This window comes from Tiliqua scincoides, chromosome 10 (assembly GCF_035046505.1).
Source record: "Tiliqua scincoides isolate rTilSci1 chromosome 10, rTilSci1.hap2, whole genome shotgun sequence".
Taxonomy (NCBI): domain Eukaryota; kingdom Metazoa; phylum Chordata; class Lepidosauria; order Squamata; family Scincidae; genus Tiliqua; species Tiliqua scincoides.
Window position 1 is genome coordinate 3,175,646 of NC_089830.1, and position 23,376 is coordinate 3,199,021.

Consider the following 23,376-nt stretch of genomic DNA (forward strand, 5'->3'; position numbering starts at 1 on the left):
GGAGACCGCCTGGGAATACCGGGTGCTGTAGGCTTATACCATAGTCTTTCGAGACTGAAGGTTGCCAACCATCAACGGTCAAACGCTAGTAAGAACATAAGAACATAAGAACAGCCCCACTGGATCAGGCCATAGGCCCATCTAGTCCAGCTTCCTGTATCTCACAGCGGCCCACCAAATGCCCCAGGGAGCACACCAGATAACAAGAGACCTCATCCTGGTGCCCTCCCTTGCATCTGGCATTCTGACATAGCCCATTTCTAAAATCAGGAGGTTGCGCATACACATCATGGCTTGTACCCCATAATGAATTTTTCCTCCAGAAACTTGTCCAATCCCCTTTTAAAGGCGTCTAGGCTAGATGCCATCACCACATCCTGTGGCAAGGAGTTCCACAGACCGACCACATGCTGAGTAAAGAAATATTTTCTTTTGTCTGTCCTAACCTGCCCAACACTCAATTTTAGTGGATGTCCCCTGGTTCTGGTATTATGTGAGAGTGTAAAGAGCATCTCCCTATCCACTCTGTCCATCCCCTGCATAATTTTGTATGTCTCAATCATGTCCCTCCTCAGGCGTCTCTTTTCTAGGCTGAAGAGGCCCAAACGCCGTAGCCTTTCCTCATAAGGAAGGTGCCCCAGCCCCGTAATCAACTTAGTCGTTCTCTTTTGCACCTTTTCCATTTCCACTATGTCTTTTTTGAGATGCGGCGACCAGAACTGGACACAATACTCCAGGTGTGGCTAGTCCCTTAGATCTTCCTCAATGTGTCTGAGTCACATTTTCTTTGGTGCTGCCCATTGAACCCTTCAGGAGGGAGGTCACTCCTAACAGAGGAGCTTGTGTGGCAGCCAACTGGTGTTCATTCTGCAGACATGGCCAAACCATTGCAGTCTGTGTTTTGGGATCTGCTCTTCGACTGATGTTTGATTATCGCACCTTATCCAAATGGTCTCGTTACGATGGTGATCACAAAGAGCGACACCCAGGATCTGTCTCAGGCATTGCATTTGGAAGATCTTGCGCTTGTTCATTTCTGATTTGAGCAGAGTCCATGTTTCCGATCCAGACTGCTACTGTATATAATATAATAACATCTGCAAAAATTGGCCAGTGAGGACTTGCAGGCATTTGTAGGAGAGGGAATGTGGTGTAACGGTCAGAGCAGCCATTTTCAACCACTGTGCCATGGCCCATTGGTGTGCTGCAAGTGGTCTACAGGTGTGCCACAGGAATTTGGGAGAAGGTCATTTATTAGTAGGGCCAATGGGGGATGTGAGCCCCCCATTGGCAGCATGGTGTGCCTTGTCAATTGGCAAAAACCTGATGGTGTGCCTTGACCGTTTTAGTGGCCTGTCAGTGTGCCATGAGATGAAAATGGTTGAAAATGGCTGGGTTAGAGAGTTGAAGTTAGACCAGAGAGAGCGGGTCTCCTGTGTTTGTACCCAGATGATCTGCAGCTACCATTCTTGCCTCTGTTGTGGGTGTGGTCTTGTTTAACGCTGGTTAAGGTTATTTCTTTGTGGAAGGACAAGCCTTGCTTCTATCAGTGTGGGACGTGGCATCGCCCAAACACTGTTAAGCTCTATCCTTCGTTCATTCATTTTTGAAAGAGAAACCATTTTTCACCCCAGACATCACTACTTAAAAGAAATGGGCAGTCTTCTGAGACGCTGTGCAAAAGTCAGAATATGGTAGTTAGTGTGTGCTCTGTTCAGTCTGCTAGGAACTATGGAATCACTGATCGGATTTTCCCACAATGCAATGAAAGAGGACACAAAATAGCTGAGCATCAAGGAAACTCTCTATGAGCCTCTGGTATTTTTTTTTTCTCAGGTTGATTTTGTCTTTTCATACCCCCCCCCCCCAATGAGGAAAGTATTTTGGGGTGTGTGTGTGTGTGTGTGGAGGCGGGGTGATTTTGAAAAGAAAGAATTAAGAAGGTTTCTCATGCTAGCCTTCTGTGGTCTCCAGGGCTGTGTTTTTTTAAGAGAGATGAAATGAGGCAAAAATAGTGTGACTGAGAGCCAAGGGGGAATGATTAGGCTCACCCCTGACTGTTATCTGGTTAATTAGACCCCTTCCCAGTTGCTTTTAAAAAATGGAGGAAATGACCACCTCTCCCCGAGTGTTTAGCCATTTCCCCAAACTAAATTTCTCCTCCAAAGCCAGTCTCCATGTCAGGCTGGGTCAAATCCTGTCTCGCAACCCTGGAGGGCTGCTGCCAGTCATAATCAAATGGTACTGGACCTGATAACAAGCTGGTGGTGTGACGCAGTGTAAGGCAGCTTCCTATGTAAGGAAAGATTGGTGCAAATGATCCTGTATCCTTTTATCCCGTCCTCTGAGAATCTAAGAGCAACTCTCTGTTTCCCCAACTTTCCATTTCTCCCATCTTCAAAGCAGCTGAGTGGAGCAGATCTAAAGGCTGGTGAGATCCTAATCGTGGTTCTCCTCTAGCAAGCCTTGTTTGGCCCTAAGAATCATAATGTAGTATTTGCCAGGAGATTTTGTCGCCTTCTTGGTCCTTCCTGTGTGGTCCACGTGCACCAAAGCAAACATGATATTCTGTTTGTGTCTTGCCCTTCCCTGCGAACTTGGCACAGACGGCTTGACTTCTGTCTCCTTGCACAAAAATAATGGTCTTTTTCTGCCTCAGAGTCTGCCTCCACATCACAGTGAATGCGATGCGCTGATTAATTGTGCTTTTCGGTTTTATGATGACCTGCCAACATAAGGTCCACCCCCCTGTCAGCAAAGCCAAATTTTCAACTCCCAGCTCAGGCTTTGCTTTAACCAGGTTGATGGCCTCTCTCTCCATGTTGGTTGGGTCTGCATGATGCAAGCAACTTTAAAATCTTGACCTTGTGCTCCCGACTCCTGGGATCACTTCCTCAAAACTTCAGGCTTGCTTATTTTTCTGAAGGCAGAAGTCTCATCACCTTTCCCCCATTCATGGAGATTTTTTCAATTGTCGTCATGGCATATAGATCAAATGGTTCTGATGCGCAAAGATGTGGAATGGAGACAGTCATTTGTCAGAGGTCTGAACATGGTTTGAGGGGGTTTGCAGATTCCTCTTGTCCCATTGGCTTTTGGTTGAGCGATACCCAAATCTCTTTATCAAAGGCAAACATGGGATGAGTTGAATGGACCATGAACAACTGTTCTGTTTTCAAATAACTTTTTCTGGACAGTTTTAGGCAATAGATCTGTTGGGCTTTTTGCAAGGCTCGTCTCCTAATGAGGCAGCCCAAGATGACAGTGTGTGCCTGTCTTGCCTACTCGCTGCATTTTTGAAAAGAGGAGAGGAGTAGAGTGAAGACAGAGGAGAAAAGCCTGGTAGGGAGACACTCTAGCCTGCAACTCTCCTCCACTTCCTCTTCCGCTGCCTCCCATTTCTCTTTTTGAAAGGCAAGTGAAGCAGTGCTGATGGTGGCCTGGTGAAGTGAGTGAGCTCCCACGGCCAATGTTCAGAGCCCCTTTGCGATGTAACAGTGCAGTGTGATCAGTTTCATTGCCATCCAGCAGCTCTGGCCGTGGGGCTGGGAGTTCTTTTTGGTTTCAGAGGAAGAAATATGTTTAGTCCAGGATCAGGATGCAGAAGGATACTTTATTTCTTCTAAGTCCTAAGCAAAGCATATAGAGCAGAGCAAAACTTACGAACGGTGCAATCCTATCTGTTCCAGCGCAAGATTGGGGCCAGAAGTGGCTCAGCTAGAGGCAAGGGGAAACTCTTCCCCTAATCCCAAGTAAGCCACCACAGTTCCAATTGGTCTCCTCGGACTTGCGCTACCTCAGGAGGTGGCACAAGTCCGAGGAGAATGGAGCGATTTGAGCTGCTGTGCTCTGGGAATGCCCGGCTCCTGGAATGTCCTCCACCTGCCCTCCCCCACCCTGGAAGGCCTCCCTCTTGCCTCCTCCCCAGACCTGTGCATCAAACAAGCTTGGCCAATGCAATCCTCCCTCCCCAGGTTGGCGTGGAGGCTAGATGCAGTCTCCGTGGGCCAGCCTGCATCCCTATGCCACGCCAGCTGACTCTCAACAAGGCGCAAACGTACTTTACAGCACATTTGCTACCTTTCTGGGCCAGTGCAAGGGACTTCCGCCAGCCTAGCATATAGTTAGGATTGCGCTCAAAGTGTTTTTGGGCTGGCTCGTGGACCAACAGTGGTGTACTGGTGTTCAATACCACATCCAGGGGGTTGAACCAAATTAATGCATGATTATATAGGCTAGGTGTTTATTTCTCAAGAAATCAGTGCTAATTGGCAAGAAATAGACCAACTGATAGCAGAATGATGTATATTACTGAAAATATAAACTATTGCCAGGTTTTCATCGCTTAGAAGCTTTTCACCAACGGGTGCAGCCAATTGACAAATGCTGGTACAAGCAAGAGAGAACTGGGAACTGTGAGCTTCTGGAGAAGGCACTGCTGTTGTGTATTCACAGATTAGCCACCTGCGATCCATGTCCTTTATTTTTAGATCAATTTATTGGGAAAAGGCAGCCTGTGAGTGAAGTTCCCTATAAAATGGGGGGGGAAGTGGCTGGCTGGCTGGAGAGATGGTTACCATGGCAAGTGTAAAATTAAGTGAGCTGCTTATTCCTGTGTTTTGTAACACTTTGGACAGCATCATGAACATAAGAACAGCCCCACTGGATCAGGCCATAGGCCCATCTAGTCCAGCTTCCTGTATCTCACAGCGGCCCACCAAATGCCCCAGGGAGCACACCAGATAACAAGAGACCTCATCCTGGTGCCCTCCCTTGCATTGGCGTTCTGACATAGCCCATTTCTAAAATCAGGAGGTTGTGCATACACATCAGGGCTTGTACCCTGTAATGGATTTTTCCCACAGAAACTTGTCCAATCCCCTTTTAAAGGCGTCCAGGATAGACGCCAGCACCACATCCTGTGGCAAGGAGTTCCGCAGACCGACCACACGCTGAGTAAAGAAATATTTTCTTTTGTCTGTTCTAACTCTCCCAACACTCAATTTTAGTGGATGTCCCCTGGTTCTGGTGTTATGTGAGAGTGTAAAGAGCATCTCCCTCACAACATCACATTTGTCACAAGGCACTGATGGGGGGGTCAGGAGTCATTTTTACTGGAGAATCAGTGGGCAGTATGGAGAGTGTTTCACCCTTCTTCCCTTCAGCATTCCCGGTTGTGTTTACTATTATTTTTTTAGTGCTTTCCCTCCCTCCCCCCATCTGGGCTCTGAAACGTGCTGCAACGGGAGGGGAGAATTTGCAGGGGGAACAGCTGGCGTGGGAAAAAGTTGGACCAGTGGCCTAGCTAGAGGGGGTGCAAAGCGCTGTGTTTTGCAGGGAGCCTTACTGCAGTGTGCAAGCGGCCCCTCCCCTTCAAAGCCTCTACTTTGCTCCCCCCACCCGGACTGGCTCCAAGGGGGAGGGGCAGCTTGCACACTGTGGTGAGGCTCCCTGGAAAACGTAGCGCTTTGCACCCCCTCTAGCTATGCCACTGAGATGGACCCCCCCACCCCCTGATTCTTCCCTGAAAATGTCACCTTTGCGTTCATGCGAACCAGCAGATACTAGTTTGTCTGTATAGCACATAGTCTTGCCTCAATCTTAAGATCTCAGAACCCTGGGAGAGGAAAGAACCATTTCTGCTCTGTCTCTCCTGTCTGCTACCTTCCTTACCGGGAAGGCTTCCTGACAGCTGCATTTGTCTTGGCCCGCTGAGCTCCTTCTGCATGGACATCTGTTGTTGCTGAGTAACAACCAGCAGGTTTTAAAATAAGATCTGGATATTCCTATGTTGGGTGGCGGAAGGGAAAGAGTCAGAGACCTCTTTTGATGGGGCTGAACATTCCCATAAATAACCTCACCTCTGTGCCAAAGTTAATGAGGCCAGGATTCAAGAAACAAACTCAGCGAAGGCCGAAGAGGTGGGTGGTGGAGAGTGTGAGATGGGCCTAGGAGCTGATGGCACCATTTCTTGTTCAGAAGCGGTGTCTCTCTGCGGCCTGATGACTCTGTAAGATGGGAATAAGGACAATTTACTGAGCACGGCAGCCAAAATGAAGTCTCAAATATTGCATGTTTAAAAAATGCTACACAAATGCACATTAATGCTGTCTTTGTGCAAGGGAAGACCAGAACTAGAAGAATTTTTTTTTATTTTCCAAAATGTGTGACATGATCCTGAATGCCAGATCCTGATGGAAAGAGTTCACTTAAGCAGTTCAACGGGTAACAAGCAGGCTGTGCAAGTTTATAAGCATGTCCAAATTGAGCTTTTCGGGACAGGGCAGTGATTTTCAACCACTGCGCCATGGCACACTGGTGTGCCGCGAAAGGTCCACAGGTGTGCCGTGGAAATCTGGAGCCGAGTGGTTGAAAGTTGCTGCCGCAGAGTTGGAGGAAGGCAGGGCCTGTGGAGCAAGAGGGAGAGACAATCTGTGACTACAGACAGTTGCCCTGAAACCAGAGCCGCAGAATCCAGAAGAGTCTTCTGGAAGCCAGAAGTGGCATCACAAGAGGTGAAGTCCGTAAAGACCATCGAGGTCTGTGTGCCGCAAGAGAGATGTTGAAAATTGGTGGGCTGGGGAAGGAACAGACAGACTCTCTCCTTGAGGCTGCTTCCAGCTCTGCAATTTCTGTTTCTCGGGCCAAACCATCCAACACTCTGTCGGATAAGAACCAAAGCCAGTTCCGACATCCCTGAAACAAGAGGAATATTAGGTTTCAACCCAGACGAGAAAGGAAAAAAAAAAATCTAATCTTCGGCGTGTTTTAGTAAAACCCAATTAAGCTCTTGGCACCCTCACAGACGGGGCATTTGCTGCAAGTGAGGCATTGGGCCAGTGTCACTGGTAACCAAAGAGAAGCCAAGAAGGGAAAGAATCCCAGTTTATATCTTTTCTAAAACATCTCCACATGCTTTCAGAAAGACTGCCTGGCAGGACATTTTATTTTTACCACAGTCCTGGCCCGGGGGAGAGAGAGAGAGAGAGAGAGATCGTTAAAGGGACAACGGGATTTTAACATTGCTCAATGTTCAGCTTCTTTTGGCTACCCTGAGGCCAGAAAGCAGCCTGTTCCGGGGCCATGCGCTGCATTCGCGGCCTTGTGATCTGCTGTGCTCAGGGCCCAAAGGCCCAAAAGCACTGTTGGGTTTGTTTGTTTGTTTTTCTCAGAACTTTGCTGCTGAGAGGAGGGAAAGGGGAACCCGGTGGCAAACGAACCCAGAGAGGAGCCGAAGCGCAAAAGTTATAAGAGTGATCGTCTTTGGGAAATCACGAGTCCAGAGTTAGGTTTCTGATTCTGTTGCCAGGGCACCCTAACTGGAAACCAAAATAGCTGGTTTCCTCTCTAGTCCAGAGTCCTCCAACCGCTTCCCAAAGAATTGCATGCATTACCCTGAAGTATCTTGTATCCTCCTTGGAACACGGAGGCCTGTCTCCAAAAGAAGGCTTGTGTAACCGTTTTGAAGATGGTGAGATGCAAGATGACTTGAGGCCCAATCCTCTCCAACTTTCCAGTACTGGTCCAACCACAGTGCAGCCCTGAGGTAAGAGAACAAATGTTCCCTTACCTTGAGGAGGCCTCTGTGATTGTCCCTCCACTGCAGGGTGCAGCACACGCCCCATTGGCACGCTTGCACCAGCTCTGGGAAATTGGATAGGATCGGGCCCTTAATGTTGGACTTGTTTGTTTTTTTTGTTACATTTCTCTATCCTGCACTTTCTCCAGGGCAGTGGCGTAGCAAAGGGGGACAGGGGCTACATATCCCTGGGTACCACACTGTGAAGGGGTGTCATACAGACTTCTAAAAGGCACTTTCAGTTTTCTGGAAGTGGGGGGGGGGTGTTATGGGGGTGTGGGGTACAGAGGGTGTTAAAATGTTGTGCCTTGGGTGCTGGATGTCTTAGTTACACCACTGTGCCTTCTGGCTCCTGGAATGACCTGGCATTTGCCACTTGGGGCAGTACTATTTTTTGCAGTATCTTTTTGTGCAAAGTGCCAAAATGCAGCTGCCTTCTCTGATTCTCTTCTTTCTTCTTGCTCGATTTGGAAAGGAAGATGGGAACCGAGCAGAAGAATAAGTGTGAGGGAGAGAAAAGGATCTCGGATGGTGGCTGGTCTACAAGGATAGAGGAAGCCTAACTGGCTTGATTTGCCTTTGGGGGACCTTATCCTTATGTACAATTTTCAGTTGTTCACTCCAAAGTTGGGTGCCCTCTGCTCGAGTGGGGATGCGACTGAAGACCTGTTGCTCTGACTCCAGTGCAGGAAATACCTTCAGCCCCATTGATCCATGATCCTCTCCCCACACTGCCAGTCTGCTCTTTCTGCTGGTCGCTGGGTTTGAAACATGCATTGATGAGAGACTTCTTCAGTCAGATTTATGTTTATCCCGCCTCTTAATTCTGTGTGTTTTTGTGTGTGTTACATTCATTTATGGTCTTCACCCAAATTCAACCGAGAACCTGACGTTTCAACCTCTGAAGCCTTTTCCTGGAATCGATTGAGAAAGGGAGAGAGAAGCTGGGCGTGGGGTTCAGTGGGTGGTAAGACTAATTGAGCATAAGAGCTTTTAATTATTAGCTTGCCCCACAGAACTGTGTATGGGCTAACTTAATCCACTTACTTGGCTTCCCATGTGCAAGAGGGAATGGGCTCAACACTTCTGTTGCCAAGTCAGAGGAAGATCATCCCAGGAATAAAACCTTTTTACATTGGGGTCAGCAACCTTTTGGGGGCAAAGAGGCCAGATATTTGGCAATAATGTCACACACACACACACACGTGTTTCAATGTGCAAGATTCTTATTCACGACACTGTTGACATTACACTGCAGGATTTGCAGCATTTTCAAGCCTAGTTTGCAAATGAGTCTTCTGCCTTGGGACATAATCTGAACAGCAAGAAAAGTTTGGTTCTGTGTTCTCCCCACTGAACAACAGCCGCTGCTGTTTGGGCTTCTTTGTTTGGAGACCCCTACCGTAGGACTTGATTGCTGTTCCATTGACACTAGGGAGTTGAATAGGATTGGACCCGAAGTCCTGTTGAACAGGATCGTGAGATAGGAAGCCTTCTTTGTTGTGGCCAAATCAGAGTTAAGTTTCCTGATTAATTCTACTTCAGCATTTTCTTCCTGAATTTGCAATCTCTCTCCCGCCCCCCTTGTAATTTCTTTATGGGACAATGGCAACCCTCAGGTCAGCAGTTACATCTGGTAGGCAGGGCTGGCCCCGCCATGAAGCAAAGTGAAGCAAGAGGAAAAGGAGGAGAGGCTGTGACAGCTGGGCTGTTCTGCCAAGCAGCTGCGTAAGGGAGCTGGGGAGAGTGTGGGGAGGGGCACTTGGCTTTGCTCTGTGTTCACTTGCCAAAGTTTCTTGGGCTGCTGCTGATCTGGGGTGTTCGCCCAGCAGTTTCTGAAAGTTGCCGTCTCTTGTGTCGGATCTGACTCCTTGCATCCTCTTGCATGGAGTTTGACCTGGAGTTTGACCTGAACATGGAGTCGTGCACATTGGGGCAAAAAATCAAAACTTCACATATAGGCTAATGGGTTCTGAGCTGTCTGTGACAGATCAGGAGAGAGATCTTGGGGTGGTGGTGGACAGGTCGATGAAAGTGTCGACCCAATGTGCGGCAGCAGTGAAGAAGGCCAATTCTATGCTTGGGATCATTAGGAAGGGTATTGAGAACAAAACTGCTAATATTGTAATGCCGTTGTACAAATCAATGGTAAGGCCACACCTGGAGTATTGTGTCCAGTTCTGGTCGCCGCATCTCAAAAAAGACATAGTGGAAATGGAGAGAGCAAAAGAGGTGCTCTCTATTAAGGTGCAAAAGAGAGCGACTAAGATGATTACGGGGCTGGGGCACCTTCCTTATGAGGAAAGGCTACGGCGTTTGGGCCTCTTCAGCCTAGAAAAGAGGCGCCTGAGGGGGGACATGATTGAGACATACAAAATTATGCAGGGAATGGACAGAGTGGATAGAGAGATGCTCTTTACACTCTCACATAACACCAGAACCAGGGGACATCCACTAAAATTGAGTGTTGGGCGGGTTAGGACAGACAAAAGAAAATATTTCTTGACTCAGCGTGTGGTTGGTCTGTGGAACTCCTTGCTGCAGGATGTGGTGACGGCATCTGGCCTGGTTGCCTTTAAAAGGGGATTGGACAAGTTTCTGGAAGAAAATCCATTATGGGTTACAAGCCATGATGTGTATGCGCAACCTCCTGATTTTAGAAATGGGCTATGTCAGAATGCCAGATGCAAGGGAAGGCACCAGGATGAGGTCTCCTGTTATCTGGTGTGCTCCCTGGGGCATTTGGTGGGCTGCTGTGAGATACAGGAAGCTGGACTAGATGGGTCTATGGCCTGATCCAGTGGGGCTGTTCTTATGTTGTTATGACCTGCTTGTCCTACATGGACAGCAGGATAGCATCCCTAGCAGGTAGTAGCATAGATTGCATTAGAGCACAAGCGAATGACTAAGGTCCTGATGTTTGGACCCATGGCAATGTTGCCAGGTTGGATCTGGGGATTGGGTTAACATCTGCCTTTGTTGCAGGGCAGGGTCTCTGTGTTTGTGTGTCCATCCTGGGTCCTGTGCCTTGTTTGCCATTTGCATTGTTGCAGCTGGAAGATGAGTAGCTCACACTTGTAAAACCAGGACTGATGTGTAAGTTATGCATTCAGCTTTGTTGTATTTTCAACCCCAGCAGTATATTTAAGAATTCATCATCGGCTTTGCTTGTAAATGCTGAACTCAGCACCCCTTATGTAGCTTGCCGCTAGGTAGCTAAGTTCAAAATATATGAAGAAACTTTGCTAAACCTGAGCAAGCCAACTCTAGGGTCTTTCTGAGATCTTCTTGCCGGCAATTTCAGGTTATTAGCAGTGCTGGTTTAGCAAAGGCATCTTAACTAAGATGAAAATGAGCAAGAAGAGAAACCAGGATATCTGCAAGAATAAGTTGCTTGCCTCTGGTGCTTAGGGGAGACAGTTGCAGTGTTTCTCAAACTGTGGGTTAGGACCCACTTGGTGGGTGGTGAGCCAATTTCAGCTGGTTCCCCATTCAATTTCAATATTTTATTTTTTAATATATTACATGCTCCCACGGCATGTGACTACATTTGGGGAAATGTTACAGACCTGCACTTTTAACAGGCTACTATGTATATTCTTCTAACAATGATAGTAAATGGAACTTACTCCTGGCTAAGTGTGGGTAGGATGGAATTGAGGCCTAGGATTGTTAAAAATTTTCCTGCTTGATGTTACTTCTACTCTTGACATCACTACTGGTGGGTCCTGACAGATTCTCATTCTAAAAAGTGGGTCCCGGTGCTAAATGTGTGAGAACCACTGAGTTAGAGGGTGCACAGGACAGAATTATTATTTCTACTGTGTACCATAGTTTAGCGCTTTAATTCTCTGCAAAAGGGAACTGTATCTACTTTTTTTATTTCTGCCCCATCTTTTCCTTCCCCTCTTCTCAGTTTTGCTGTTGCATGGCAAGCCTTTGTCGAAGACAAAATCACCAAACACACAACTGTATCTGTGTGCAATTTTTCGCCCAAGCAAAAGCAGCGGCCTCTGCCAGCACTTCGAAATATTTACTGTTTCCTAGAACATAAAAAATGTGTGTACGTGTGTGTCTGGGCTAGATCCTGGTTTCCCGAACTAGCGGAGTAAGCTGGGAACTGGCTTGTGTTGTTAGCAAGCAAATTCTGTCCAGTGTGTTTGATCAGCTATCTCTCATCAATCTTGCTGAAGTCCAGAGGCAGCTGGGAAACCACTTTCCCCTATCAACTCAAAGGCACGTTCATACTTTTTCAATGAGCGATCACTTCCCAACACCTGAGCAGCTTTTATTGCCTCTTGAAAGATCTTTTCCTTTTGGCTCCTCTGACCAACTCCCTTCAGCTCTTTGTAACAGATTCACCTCTTGTCAAACACCGGGACTGTTAACAAGAGGGTGAAAACATTAAGATATATCTGTGTTCTGATCTGCGTTCCAGAAAGTTGCATAATATTGTAGGGAGCTTGTTGCAAAAATTTCCTTTTTTGCTGGTAGGAGATGAAAAAGCCTTGCTTCTTTCCCCATGCAGAGTTTGAACTTCCTCCTCCTCTGGTGATCTTGCATTACAAAGTTCTATATTCTGCAACTGACAGCCCCATTCTAACGAAGGGCCAAATCCTTTCCCACTTTCCAGGCCCAGGGCAGCCACAATACAACTCTGAGATAAGGAATCAAATGTTCCCATACCTTGAGGTATATTAAAAATAAAATAACTGAAATGAATGGGGACCCACCTGAAATGGGCTCCTGACCCACAGTTTGAGAAGCACTGATCTAACAAAAAACTATGATGACATCATACCAAAGGAACAGCAAAAATACTTTTAACCATATCTAAAGGTACTGAAATACCAAGTGTATGAACCAGGGTTTGGCGGCTGTGATGGACTGGGTGTGAACTAATAAATTTGAGATATAGTCCAAGAAAGACAAAGATTGTTAGGAGGAATGTTGATTCTGGAATGGGCTTGCAATTTGCTCTGGATGGATGATTCCTAAGCCTACTTCTCTTCCTGTGATAGTCTCTCTCTCTCTCCACCACACATTGTCTTGGTAATGTCTCCTCCATTTAAATGCCCTTTATTTCTTCAGTGGAAAGACCTGAAATATGACTTCCCTTCAGAAGAAAGAAGCTCGAGTCCTTGGATCATTTTTGCCTGACCTCTTTTACTCCTTCTCCAGTCCAACAATTTCTTTCAAAAAGTGGGACAACCAGAATTGTGTGCCATATTCCAAATGTGACCAGCTGGGTCAAGGGGGCACCTGACTCAGTGCCCAAATTTGCCCCTCCCCATTTTTTGTTACTTTGGTGCAAACCCTTCCTCTCCTACCTCTGCCTGCTGCATCTTCAACCTTGGCTGGTCGGGGAGTATCTTGGGAGGGGGGGCGTTCTGCTCCCAGATTCCTCTCTGCCCAGCCAGCAAAGGTGCAGAGGGGGAGGCAGAGGAAGGATGTTTTTCTGAAGTTGTTCACCACTACTCCAAGATCTTCCTGGTTTGTTACTGATAGCTCAGACCACTGACCAGAAATTGAGGGGGGGTTTTTTGGTCAGTTTATTGATACTGAATTGCATTGGCCATTTGACTGCCTGTTTTCCCTGGTCTAGAGAGGGCCTGCTGGAGCCCTTTATGACTGCTTTAGTTTTCACCAACCTAGTTTAGCAACATAGTTGTCCCTTTGGAAGGCCTCTGGTCTCGTCCGAAGGTTCAGTGAGTCCCACCAGATGCAGGGCAAAATCCATGGGCGCTGGATCCATGGTTAAGGAGCACCAACTGTATCTACAAACTTGGCCACCTCCATATTCATTTCCCAACTCCAGATCATGTATGAACAATTTATAAAGCACCCGACCCAATACAGATCCTGGTTGGACCCCACTTCTTACTCCTCCTCACTTACTTTCCTCCACTTACTAATAATAAATAATAATAATAATACGGGTATTTCTGTACCGCCTTTCTTGATCCTCAGATTTCTCCTTAGACTTTATTCAAGGCAGTTTGCATAGGCAGGCAATTTAAAACCCCGTAGGGATTTTTACAATTTGAAAGAAGTTTTCTATCTTCAAGAAACCACAACATTCAGATGTTTCTTTCTTGATCTGGTCGCACATTCTGGCCTCCATCCTCCCACGCTCAGAGCAGATGGAATAGTTCGGCTCAGCTTGTCAGCTGCTTCAAGGTTGCACGTGCCAGTGGCCTCAAACTGGCGACCTTCGGATGTTATCTTCAGGCAAATGGAGGCTCAACCCTCTAGACCAGACCTCCTGCCCAGCTCAGAGACTTCAGCTCTCTGCTTCCTGTTAACTGGTTCCCAGTCCTTAAGAGAACTGCTTCTCTTACTCCAGGACTGCTAAATTTATTCAAGAGCCTTTCTTGAGGGACTGTGTATACTTGGACTTCAGAAAGACTTTTCACAGTGTCCACTGGATTGTGTACATCTATCTGCCTGTCGATATTTTCAAAGGATAAAGTGATTCTTACCTGAATTACGAAAAGGATAAAAGTGATTCTTACCTGAATTCCTCGTAGTTGGGGAAACCAACAGTGACACTGTGGTTAGCTGTGGTTTTAATTTATTTTCCCCCCCCCCCCTAAATTTCAGGACTGAGTATTTCCTTGCTAGACTGAAGATGGACAAATTCAGCCCTCTACATTTGCTGGAGTATAATCCTAAACCCCAGGAATTTGGGGGTTACATTTCTGAAGAAGTCCTAGCGATGGCAGATCCTAGCCAAAATGGGGAACATCAAAACATAACATTCCCCTCCGAGTTCCTTAGCAAACTCCTTTCATGGCAGCCTCGGACTCTGAGAACGTTTCTTCAGCTTATGAATACTGATCTAGTTGGCAAGCTAATCGCAGCTATCCACACCTCTGTTTTACTTTTCCACTTGATGGTATCTCGGCAGCGGAAGGGAATTAAAAAAAGGAGGTGATAAAGACAGTTTTGTTTCAACATTTTAGAGCCTGTGATCTTGACAGCCCTGAGAAAAATGTCACCCCTGGGATTCTGGAACCCTTTGAGAGAGAGAGATTAGGCCTTGATGTCTGATTGCAGCACGTATCAAGAGCATGGTAATGAAATATCCAGCTTTGAGCTTTGAATTGGTAGAGATTAACATAGCTGGAAGTTTCAAGCTGAAAGTTTGTGTCAAATGTGGGAGGGGAGGTGGCTGCACACATACTGTGAGCTTTGCATAAGGCACCTTTGGTCACAGGACCGATAAAACTCAGGCTGCACCAAAGAAACAGACTTCAGGCTGATATGCACTTGATTGGCATTTCAGAGCACCAGATGCAGTGAACAAATGGTTTGTCCACACGGATGGCTGGATCGCATGATAAGCAACCCCAGCTCTTTTGCTGATGGAAAAGGGCGTAGTTATCTGAAATAAGGTGGTGGTCTTGGAAGGGCAAGGGGGCATGTCCTGAACTGTCAGGGCAGAACCTTGAATTATTGACTGATGTGAGCCTTAAATGGGCTTTATCCTCATGTCATGTCATCCTCTGAATACTGTCTTGCACTAAACTATTGCAGTTAGCAAAAATATTGCACAAGAGACTCAAATACGCTTTTAGGCATGGATGGAAACTCAACTCGTAAAGTCCTGTGGAAATATGTTTTTTGTGACATGCTAATTTGAGTAATGGTTGTCACTGACTCGGACACAACTCATGACTTGGAACAGAGACTCAAAAAGAGTCTAGAGACTAAAAGAGACTTGTGTCTGTGTCTGTGTGTGTACTTGTTTACCTGGGGATGTATCACAGTGTGTAAGCATCCTATCAGAATTGGCTTGGCCAATGCAAGACTCAGGGATGGGCGGGAAGAGGTGGGAGGGAAGTGTTCTGGGGTGGGGGCAGCCCTAGGGCAGGCGAGTGGGGAGCAGGAGGCAGGGCTGGACCCGGCAGTTGTGCTGGATCCCAACCCTCGTTCCTGGGGAGTTCGTAGCGACTTCAAGCTGCTCCGCTCTCTTAGGACTTGTGTCACCTCCATGTACTTTGCAGACAATGTTTGATATTTTGAACTGCAAAGTGCACAGTTTGAGTTCGCATGTGAGGCCTTATAACCTGCACAGTGCAGAACGTGAACAAAGCTCTACATCAGCGATTCCCAAACTGGTGAGTCGCGACCCACCTGGGGAACTGAAAACGAGTCATTCCCCCTTAAGGAGAGTGGCCCAGGAATGGGTGCCTCTACAGCAGTGCAGTGATCACGGCGCTGCAGGACATTTTAACATAACTGAGCGGCTCCTGAAGCCTCCATGAGGGTTTTGGAGGCTCACAGCCGCCTCTGTGAGCCTCCATGTTGATTCCCTGGGCTCCAATTGCCAATCATGCAAACCAGAAGTGAGCTCCTGTTGGCACTCGGGCCGCCTATGCGGAAGCTCGCAGAAGAGGCTTCCGGAGCTCCCCAAGTATGTTAAAATGTCCATGGGTCCCCAGGGCACTGTGATTGCTGTGGTGCCATCTAGGCCACCCCCTGCTTCTCCTTCACCCCTACCACTACTTACAAGGTTCCCAACTCCCTCAGAGGAGTTTGGGAACCTCTACATCAGGGGTGCCCAAACCCCGGCCCTGGGGCCATGTGTGGCCCTCAGGGAACCCCCAGTCTCCAATGAGCCTCTGGCCCTCCGGAGATTTTTTGGAGCCCGCACTGGCCCGACGCAACTGCTCTCAGTGTGAGGGCGACTGTTTGACCTCTCGCATGAGCTGTGGGTTGAGGGCTCCCTCCACTGCTCGTTGTTTCACGTCTATGATGCAGTAGCGGCAGCAAAGGAAAGGCCAGCCTTGCTTTGTGCAAGGCCTTTTATAGGCCTTGAGCTATTGCAAGACCTTCATTCATTCATATAAGTTGATCTTTAATATATTCATTTATGTAAACTTATGTAAATTTATTCAAATTGTAATGTAAATTCTTCTCCCCCCCCCGGCCCCCGACACAGTGTTAGAGAGATGATGTGGCCCTCCTGCCAAAAACTTTGGACACCCCTGCTCTACATCATGACCTAGAATCTTTGCAATATGTAGATTTCCAGTTGCAGGGAAGATGTGAAGAATGCCCTCTGCGAGTAGAAAGTTTAGAGGCTTTCAAACTTGCTTCTACGTCTCCAGTAGAATGGCCGCCACCACTGGTGTTGCACATCTGCACATCTGAAAGGGGCATTGCAACCTCTTCTTTCCCAGGAATGACTACTGGGAAAGATCACAGTATGGGCTCCTTGTTGCCCAATGCACCATCTGGGTTAGCTTATAGCAAGTAACTCCTTCTGAACCGTTAAATAGACTTTGCTCTGCCCAGCTACCATTTTTTTGCTCAAATGGCCAACAGGGTTTTTGAACTTCTATGAAACACGTGTTTAGAATCTGTTCTAAGCCCCACGGAAAGACCTACACCTTACTAGTGTGATGTTCGGTTTGCAAGTATGATGAGTCTGTCAGAGTTTCCACTGTAAACCCAGCATTTGCAGGGGTTTTAAGCTAAGCTAATAACGTTTTTAAAAAAAAACAACACCAGAAATTGTGTTTGAAACTTGGCTAACCGGGTCTTTTGCACTGAAGCTCTTTTGTGTTTGGAATTTTTTTTAATGTAAAATTCTTCTGACCCACTCAAGAGGGGGTTAGTGAGAGGGGAAGGGAAGAGAGAGTGAGGGTCTTTGCCTAAAAAAGAGGTTCTTGATTTTCTCACTTTGAAACTCAGACTTGTGTACGGAGGTCCGTTCGTTGAAGAACGGTTGTATAAGAGTTTTTCAAGCTCTGTGATACATCCAAGAAGTGGGTTATACCGTTTCCAGTGAATCATCCTAGCCTGGCCAGGTTCCCATAGACTGTACCATAGGGCGGGATATTATTTCGCCGACTCGTTAAAGGCGCACCAAGCTTTTCAATAAACCCAAGGAAGGCTTGATAGCTTTGCAGTAGGTTTTCCAGAATCACATGGAACTGGATCTAGAATTAGTCTTTGCCCCAGGAAGGACCACAGGAATCAGTCTTTTTTGCTGAATTAGGCCATTAGTCCATCTAGGGGCTTAATCTTCTGCATGTCTACTCGGGAATCAGTCCTATTGGGTTCAGTAGGGCTTACTCCCAAGAAAGTGTGGATAGGATTGTAGCCTAATCAGTATTGTCAACACTGTCTTTCAGTGGCTCTCTAAGGTTCTGGAGCTGAAGTTTCTTCTGCCCAATATGGAGATGCTGGGATTGAAGCTGTGTCCTTCTGCATGCCAGTCAGTTGGTCTTCCACTGAACCAAGACCTTCTTGGCTTTGCTAGAAAGCTCAAAGACTCTTTACCTTCACCATGTTTAGAAGACCATCTGGCACCCTGGACTGACATCCATTGAGATTTTTGGTGTGTGGTTTGGTGACATCAGTTTTATGGACATAATCCTATCTCAGGTCAGATCAGTTGACCAGTACCCCAGTTCATCCTGCTTCATGGAGATTTTCCAAAGTATTGTGAGCCGTAAACTAGGACAGATATGTTGAAACATACATAATGTCTGTTCACACTCCAGGTCGATCTTCCTTTTTCCCCCTAGCAACGTGAGGTTATTAATCCACAGGATTGTGAGTGTTTTTCACAAAGATCGCTGCAGTGGCTCTCAAATTTTTTAGCACTGGGACCCACTTTTTAGAATGACAAACTGTGGGGGCCCACTGACAGTGATGTCATGGCTGGAAGTGTCGTCATAATTCCCCAAACAAAGGCTGCAGTTCTATCAACACTTACCCAAGAGTAGGTCCCACTGATTATCACTGTGAAAAGCATATATATGCATAGTAACCTGTTAAAAGTACAGATCTGTCACATACCCTGGTAGCATCAAGTCTATTTAAAACAGCACATTGAAATGAATTGAGACCCACCTGAATTCGGCTCACACCCCACCTTGTGTGTCCCGACCCACAGCTTAAGCACTGTGCTATAGCAAAATTAACCCAATATATGAACACGGCCTTCATCAGTATCAAAAGATGAGCTTGTGTGTTTCTGCTGACTTCCCTATTCTGTAAACACCAGTTTGGTTTGTGTCGTACACTTGGGTCTCACTCCAGGGTTTTGGGTGCTCAGAGTTGTTGGTTCTGAACCTAGAGCCCTCAAAGATCCCTGTTCGGTAGTACTGCCACCACCCTGTAAGAGCCAGTGCTCAGTCCAGGGAACCAAGACCCTCTAGGCTTAACTATATCCCTTGTAGGCACTGAGCACTTTCTTTACTTAAAGTCTCAGTCCTCAAGTTACTAGTCCACAATGAGGATTTTGGTAGCTTGCTGAACTGCTAGGCAGGATTCTGAACCTTTGTCCCAGCAGACAATGAACCAACATGTTAAAAAAGATTTTTACTTTATTAAGTACATAGGGTTACAAAAGGCAGCAAATGCTAGAGGCATAAAAGCTTCTAAGAAACATATCAGCATAAAACAACAAAGCTAACTGGCTAACCCTATTATTCTGTAACCCTCACCTGGGTCAGCTTCTTTTATAGATCCTCAGGCCAGTTACCTATGGGCCACATGGTCCTGGAGGGGCAGGATGTGCACCCACCACCTCTCTCACCTAGAGACAAGGAACAAAGACCCTGTCCTCCACCAGGAAGTGGGGCTGGATGCTCACCCTCTCAGCTCTTCCCTCCCCCCTGGAGATCTGCAGCTGCATTCCATCCTTGATGGGCATCTTTCTGGCTGCCTAGGTGCTACATAATTACCTTCCATTGAATTGTAAATTCTTAGCAGCTAGTACCTTGCAAGCCCCTTCTGTGTTACTGGGTTACTGTGGTTCAGGCTTGCAATGCTACTAGGCCTAAACTGTACATATTCATGACAGTTTGCAAGGACTACTTTGAATAGAGTAGTGATTTTCAGTGTTTTCCTTCTCATGGCATATTAACCTCTATGGCAGTGATTTTAAACCTTTTTCGTCTCTCGGCACACTGACGAGGTACTAAAATAGTCAAGCACACCATCAGTTTTTGGACAATTGACAAGGCACACCATGCTGTTGGTGGGGTGCTCACATCCTCCAAAGGTCCTACTAATAAATGACTCTCCCCCAAACTCCCGCAGCACACCTGCAGACTGTTTGCGGCACACCAGTGTGCCATGGCACAGTGGTTGAAAATGGCTGCTCTATGGTCTTCATCTCTTTTGATAGCGCTTCCAGGAGTCTCTTCCAGATTCTGCAGCTCTGCTTCTAAGGTGCCAGTGGAGGAAGCGGGACAGACAATTCATTACTACAGGCAGTTGCTCTAAAACCAGAGCCACAGAACCTGGAAGAATTTTTCAGTGATTTTTAACTGCTGTGCTCCAAAACCTTGCAACATATCTGCAGACCTTTCACAGCAGATCAATGTGCTGTGGCACACCACTTGAAAATCACTGGGATAGACGATGGAGGGCAGTGTACCAGGATATGAACCTCCTCAAAAAAAAAAAAAACACCTCTGAGTGGACTGGCAGTGAGTCTTGTACCCACATACACCATTTCCCTCTATGCTTCTCTCTTGGGTGGATGAAGGGTGGGTGAAGGGTGAAGTGGGTGGGTGGGTGGGTGAAGGGTGGATGGTTGTACTCGGAGAACGAGCTTGTTGCTCTGGATGTGCAGTTGTTGATCTCTACCATATTGGAAGTGGGTGTAAAAACAATGAGTGAATCCATGAGGACACAGTCTCAAGCTGACTTTCCCAAATGGTTGCCCCCCTTCACTGATGATCTGCAGCAGCCCTCCATACATAGAGCTAGATGGTTGGCAACCTTCAGTCTCGAAAGACTATGGTAGAAGCCTACAGCACCCGGTATTCCCAGGCAGTCTCCCATCCAAGTCCTAACCAGGCCTGACCCTGCTTAGCTTCCGAGATCATGGTAGAAGCCTACAGCACCCGGTATTCCCAGGCAGTCTCCCATCCAAGTACTAACCAGGCCTGACCCTGCTTAGCTTCCGAGATCATGGTATAAGCCTACAGCACCCGGTATTCCCAGGCAGTCTCCCATCCAAGTACTAACCAGGCCTGACCCTGCTTAGCTTCTGAGATCAGACGAGGTCGGGAGTTAGTGTTCAGTATAGGGAGATGGATGGTAACCTTCAGTCTGGAAAGACTATGATATAAGCCTACAGCACCCGGTATTCCCAGGCGGTCTCCCATCCAAGTACTAACTAGGCCTGACCCTGCTTAGCTTCCCAGATCATGGTATAAGCCTACAGCACCCAGTATTCCCAGGCAGTCTCCCATCCAAGTATTAACCAGGCCTGACCCTGCTTAGCTTCTGAGATCAGACAAGATCAGGCATCTGCAGGGTAGAGCTAGAAGGATGAGACTTGACCTCCCCTTACTTCATGATGCAGGAACCTCTGCTGCTCCTACTCCTTGGATTGCAAAAGGAGCAGAGAAGAAGTGTGGTAGAGGCAAGTCTAACCCACCACTCTCTTCTCCTCTGTGCTTCCTCTAATGCTCCATCCCCCTCTTTCTTTTCTGATCCAAGCAGTAGGAGGGTGAGCAGTGGAGTGGGGATAGGCCGCCAATCTTCCGCCTGCAGAGATTACCCTGGAGAACCTCAAGAACAGGCTGGCCTTGGGTGCTAGTGGGGATTGGCCCCAGGGCCAGGAAAAGAGACTTCCTTTGGAGATTCTGCTGGCTCTGAGCGCTTTAAGGATTCCGCCTGGAAGTGGGGAGAACCGTCAAGGAGGAAAGAAAACACCACAGAGGAAAGGCTTGAATTTTATATTTTTGAAAAGGGGTTAATGGACAAAACAGGAGGAAAAATGGTCACATGCTTTAAACCCGCAAAATCCCTTAGTTAAAGCTGAGCTTGTCAGTCATTCTTATAGGGCAAAACAAGGGCAGGAAGAGGGGAGAGCCAGAGCTTTGTCAAGGAGGAGCAGATTGAGAAGGCCTCTCTTCCGTGGGATTTCTGTTCCTTTGGTGTTGACTGTTCACGTTCTCCATTCATCTCCTGCAGAGCCAGTGCGTCGCCTGGAGCAACTGACAGGCAGGCGGACAGATGTTGGCCCCTGTGCTGCTTTGAAGGTATGTGTCTCCCCACAGCTCGGTTGACTTTGGCTGTCCCGCCCTTTTTTTTTTTTGGAGACCCTTCCTCCTTTTTGTCAGCCCTGATGATCAAACCTACCCATTTGTTCTGGCAATTGGACAGAACAAGGGAGGCAGCTCTGCATTCTGTGCCAATCATAAGAAGATGGAAGTGATGGTGTCCTTCTGTGATGTGGGAAGTGCTGTTATGGTGTGTGTGTGGTGGTGGGGGTCTTCCAACAAGTGGAGAGTGGAGCATTTCAAGCCAGGCAAGGTTTGAGTCTGTGAAAAGTGTGTGAGGTCAGAACATCCCTGGAGGAGGATGTCAGGGTGGGGAAGAGAGGCTGTGTGCCTTTGTACCCCTTGAATGTGGGGAGATTCTCTGAAAAGAGGAATGTGAAAAATGAATGCCAACGGAGGACACCAGGATGCCAAGGGAGGGCACCAGGATGCAGGTCTCTTGCTGTCTTGTGTGCTCCCTGGGGCATTTGGTGGGCCACTGTGAGATACAGGAAGCTGGACTGGATGGGCCTTTGGCCTGATCCAGTGGGGCTGTTCTTATGTTCTTAACTACAATTCCCAGGAAGCCTTGCAGGTCTTTTGGTATCTGTTGTGCTCCCTGGGGCGTTTGGTGGGCCGCTGTGAGATACAGGAAGCTGGACTAGATGGGCCTTTGGCCTGATCCAGTGGGGCTGTTCTTGTGTTCTTATGAATACTGTGAAAGAGCAAATTTTGTGGATTCAAAGCTTTGATTCACCACAGCCTTGTTCCTTGGTATGCAAATAGGATATGGAGGATATGGTCCTAGCCATCATACGATCATGATCGGTTTGGCGTGGTGCATAAACTGGTCACCTGAAAGGTGAAATTAAGGTGCATTTCTTGATGGCTAAATGCAGGACGGACCTTCTTTTGCAAAGACATGAGTAGTTGCTTAGGGAGATGCAAGTGCCTCAAGTCCCCACTCCCTAATCGCCCCAGATTGTGAGTTCATCTGGATTCAGACCAGAGCAAAGAATCCAAGGCTGCCCCGCCCCCTTCCATACACCAGCTAGTGAAACTGCAGCACTCAGGTATCTGTCCTTTAGCAAGTGTTGCTCAGTTCTGTATTCACAAATTTTCTTGCTTCCTGGAAGAATCAGAAATGTTAAGACGTATCGTGGGGCACCGACCTTCCCTATTGTGCCCAGAGACGGATTCCTTTTTCTGCCATGCCTAGACCAAAAAAGTGAACTGTATGGTCGATGGGTCTTAGTTTCATCTTTGTTTACACTTGAGGAGACTGAAGTTTCATTTGAGAAAGCTTGCTGTATGTGCTGACCCACAGCCACCGTTGCTCGCTCAAACACCTCCAGGGATTACTCAGGGCACTCGCTATCCTTTAGCTGCAGTACACTATCTTTCTCGTCTCCCAGCATGTTCAACCTTCCTGCTTTGGTTGTGAGTCGTTCCTATCTCATCTCATCTACTCTGTCCTCTCTTGTTACAGATCTGAGGTGTTTTTGACAGGCAGACCTGTGGGACTTGTAGCAACAGACATCTTGTGCGATGCCAGATGCAAGGGAGGGTACCAGGATTCAGATCTCTTGTTACCTGGTGTGCTCCCTGGGGCATTTGGAGGGCCGCTGTGAGATATAGGAAGCTGGACTAGATGGGCTTATGGCCTGATCCAGTGGGGCTGTTCTTATGATCTTAACTACAATTCCCAGGAGGCCTTGCAGGTCTCTTGTTATCTGGTGTGCTCCCTGGGCATTTGGTGGGCTGCTGTGAGATCCA

At 47.3% G+C, this 23,376-nt stretch overlaps 1 protein-coding gene across 2 annotated transcripts in view; it reads left to right on the top strand.

The window, feature by feature from the left end:
- The window catches only part of COL8A2 (collagen type VIII alpha 2 chain), a 154,477-nt gene that overhangs the window by 53,099 nt on the left and 78,002 nt on the right, over positions 1-23,376 (top strand). Inside the window, exon 2 of one of the 2 annotated variants that reach the window (XM_066639087.1) lies at positions 21,533-21,600. The exons of the other annotated variant lie outside the window; for it this stretch is intronic. The gene's annotated coding sequence lies outside the window, so the exon portion shown is untranslated. The remainder of the gene's footprint in view (positions 1-21,532; positions 21,601-23,376) is intronic. 2 annotated transcript variants of the gene reach the window in all.